Source organism: Cydia amplana, chromosome 8, assembly GCF_948474715.1.
Source record: "Cydia amplana chromosome 8, ilCydAmpl1.1, whole genome shotgun sequence".
Lineage (NCBI taxonomy): Eukaryota > Metazoa > Arthropoda > Insecta > Lepidoptera > Tortricidae > Cydia > Cydia amplana.
The window spans coordinates 6188212-6192762 of NC_086076.1; positions in this window are offsets into that span (position 1 = coordinate 6188212).

A 4551-nucleotide genomic window follows, 5' to 3' on the forward strand; every position below is an offset into this window, starting at 1 on the left:
TTATGTTTGGCACTTCCTAGCTATTATTGGCACGTTAACTTTCAAACGTATAAAGATGAAACTACCTAAATCGCGTGTCAACATTGGACCTCGGAAGTGTCAATAACCGAGTAATTTACCCCGTATAGAGTGCAGTGTCTCGGCAGCTTATCCCTAGCTGTAACCCGGAGCTTTTACCGATCGTGGTCTTCGCCCCTGTAAGGCATCTACGTTTTATTGTATCCCTATTTTATAGTATATTGCGTATACCCCGTGAGACCACGATTTGCCTTTATCACATGCAGCACCAATTTACATGTAGATTGATAAGTATCTTTTTACAAACGAATATATTTTTATGGTGATAATACATTTTGATTGTTGTTTACATACGTCGCCTTAGCAGCTAGTGCAATGATTATTTATATATCTACATACGTAGACTTGTACCAGATATTGTTATATTAATACGATTCCCACTTGCAGGTCACAACAGTACGATTGTCAAACTTTTCAATTTAATGTAATGTGACTGGCACTGTCGTGTCTGATCATCCTGAGTGCTGAATTCGATTGTTTAAATCAATTTTAACGATTCTCATTTTGGTAATTGTGTTGCTGTGGTCTGTAAGTTCAATATATTTGGTTGAGATCCAGGTCGACCATATTTTGATCATGCACTCTTGTTTGTGGATTTAGGGCACATTAAAATGATGTCAATTTCTGGAGATTCAAAATTTACTGGTGCCATTATATTATGTGATTGATTGTAACATAGAATTTAATTCTCGGGTGGACCAATGTTCAGTGTCGACGTCAGAAGGTGCCTTTTCGTGGACCTTAATGAGCTACGCATAGTATGTCTCTCATATCGGCTCCGCTGTCTATTTTTATTCAATTTATCTCTACCTACAATGAAAGCTTCGTCACATTCCAAAGAATATGTATCTTATTCTTTTATTACTTTAAGAATCATTCCTAATAAATCTTTCTAAAAATTTTCATTGTACATGTGCGTGTGTAACACTATATCTAATACATTTCATATCATGTGGATAAATTAAATATATTCGAGTCCTCTAGTATTCGAATCTAACAAAATGGATCCAGTATGTACTTTAATAAAGCAATAAATTATTGTAAAGCCTTTGTGTATATACTTAAATAAGAAAAAGCACGTGTTTGTGCCAAAATGTAATACTTATGTGACAAAATGAAGAGGAGAGTTTGTGTAAACAGCTACAGTATCGCCGTCCTCGTCACGACAAGCCCTCGCGCGACCGCCGCGCCGCGCGAAACTGGAAGCTATTTCTAGATATCCTTATGATTAAAAAAACTCACGGCACCAATTTATTATGTACTAGTTATGTAAATATTTGTAGGTAGGAAAGTCCCTATGGTTACGTTAAGGTTTTTTGTACACCTGTTTGTATATGTAAATGTTTATTTATAGATGATTATATAGAGAGTTTACATATGAAATTAAGACGCGAGGCCTATTGGAGTTAGAATTAATTTAGTTCCTGGGAATCGTTTACAGTGTTCTCAGTATTCACCCAACGATAGTCAATTAGCAAGAGATTGAGATTTATTTGTAGAGGAGTTTTATGTTTGTAGGCTGTACATACGATACACCCGAACAAGTAGACTACGAGCTCCGATATACATTTGTAAGGTTTTTAAGTGGAATAATTATTACACAAATCCATTATATTGTTATTAACCGTAATTATTATACTTCATCTACTTGAGAAAGTAATAAAATAAAATAACATGTACTTTGGTGTTTTCTTTCATACCCTTTTTCTTATCTTATAGATAAATAAGACTATACATAAAATTGTTTGTAAAAAAAAAACAAATTTATGAAAAAAACAATGACCCATAAATGTTTTTGCGCTTCTAATTATATTGAAATTAATAGGAACTAGTGTCCGACCGAAGCTGGTTTTTTTTCCGGAATCGATACCGGTTCGGTTTTGCTCTAGTTTCGGCCGAAACCGAACCGCGGTGGTGAAAAACTGATGCGTAACGCGTAAGTACATTACGATACAAGTGCGAAAAGTAGGAATTTCGCAACGAGTGGCGATAAATTGAAACACGATCGAAGGGAGTGTTTTAAATCGCTCGTTTAGAATTTCCTCTTCTCCGCATTTGTATCGTAAATAACTATATTTTTACTGTCAATTTTCAATACCCAGGGGGGAAAATAGGGACTACGTTTGTATGAAGATTTGAAGAAGCCTTTGGTTAACCTCTAAGGAAGAAGCGGTCGTCCAGTATTGTCTTAAATTCTTAATACTGACATTACTACGTTTTGTCATTCATTACAAATGCAACGGAGAGTTTCGTGGTGAGACTCCATATAAGAAATGAGTGTGCCTCTTATTTGACCAATCTCTTTTTTATACGTGTGTATCACGCTTTACTCGAGAACGTGCTCTTGGTAGCCTAACATTTGTTATGTATTTGGTCTTTCTGCGACTTAGCTGGATATGGGTCTGGAAGATTCAGATTTAAAATAAAACACAATTTCAATTAACAGTGTTTATATTTGTTTTGAGGTTAATATTACGTGTGCCTTGTGGCTTTATGTACCTTAGGGAAAAAAGCACTAAAAGACGTCTAAAACATTATAAACATCTTTGTTAACATGTTATTAATGATCAATAGAAACAACAGTTCCGGTTACAGGTATTTACACAGGTCGCTGAGAACAGCTCTCAGTCGCATCGTGCTTGTACGGATAGGGTTTAGTGATTTGTGCACTAGGTACAATAAAAAAATACCATTAGATATCTTACATGCAGTGCTATATAGGAAATCTCGATTGAGAAAATTCTATCGCGTGATACCTTAATTAATTAATAATTCTCTATCTAAGTAACTACCACACTTGTCCACTGCTGAACATAGGTAATTTTAACATCATGTAATTTAATAGAATTTGAACAAATAATAATGGACGGAGAGATCAAGGAATAACTCAGAATTTAAATGATAGTCACGTCGAGTTTGACGACTCGTAAGCATGAGGAATCTGACATGTGTGTTAAGTGAGAGTGCCATATAAAACTGAATGTAAGACATCTAATAATCAAAATGACAGTGCAACCAAGGTGTTAATATTTAGAATATTCTACTCCCTTAAATAATTATACGCTCGAATATTCATAAAACAAGTTACATTTGGTTATTGAAAAATACGTTCTAAGATAACAATAACATATGCTCAAGTTACAACATTATTGCGAAGACTTATGAAACAATATCATCTGCATCTACTGTTGGCATCGAGTCGAGGAAGCGGGTCTCAACACTATCTTAGGCTACAACAAATGTACAATTTGTTAACAATATACTTTCAGTTAACGTGGGTACTTAATTTTAAAGCTTGCCACTTACACACACTAAAAGTTGATAAGAAATCATTTCAATAATATAGAAAAATATAATTCATTAGCGAATAAACACAGTAAATGCCAATGAACATGTTCATAATTACAAAATAAACTATCACGTAGTGAGTGACTGCGCCGCGCCGCGGCGCTGCCGTCGCCGCCGGCAATAGTCCTTAGAAAAATACTAATGATCCTACTATTCGAGATGATGAAAAAGTTTTTAGAAGACTGATAGAAAAATAATCCATTCCTCTATACTTCACCCCCAAATTCGACTATAAATATACTCTAGTCTTAAGTTATAATAGCATAACCTTTAAAAATAAAATGTGAACGCTAGGGGTCTTCTTAAAGTACAACTATAACTTCGGCAGCAGTGGTCGGTGTTACGAAAATTTGTAAATATATTTATATATAAGTAGATAATTAAGACTATATCACACGCACACCCGCGACTTTCATACAAATACATATAGTTATGTTTATTACATCAACAACAATGGAAGAGTTTCGAGAAGCCCTGTGTTACTAGAAACAACAACGTCTATAATAAAACAATAACTTAGTCGTCTGACCAGGTAAGCGCACCGAAATCAAATACACCTACCGCTCGCTCGTCGGCCTCCAACTGTCTCAGTCAACAACCAAATATCAAATCCATTCAAATGCTTCATTGTATAGGTACATCAAAATAGTTTTTAATTAGACATGGAATTTCGGCCGCTCCTCACAGAGGACGCGACCTCCGAAAATAATCATTATAACCATACTTTCACAAAAACGATAATCATTATAATAGAAATATGAACTCAAAATGCATAATAGTGGAAGATATACTCGGGAATGCATTTTCAGTTTCGTATCCATAGATCCTTAGCATACATAGATATCAAACTTATAAAATCGGCTTACCAAATATGTATAACGTACATCTCATACTCTCTAAACCATTCACTTACTACTACCATATATCCATAGGTGGCACTAAGTCGATTAAATTATTTGACATTCGGAAGTGCTCTCTAAAGTATCTAGGTTCTAGATCCAGTGTAAAACGGTTCGCGGCGCGGGAACGGCCACCGTGGGGGGTCTACGGGCGCAGCCGCCTGGGGCACGTGGACACGCTATTGCACTAGCCGCTCGGCCTCAGGCGGGCGGCTCCCGGGGCGGA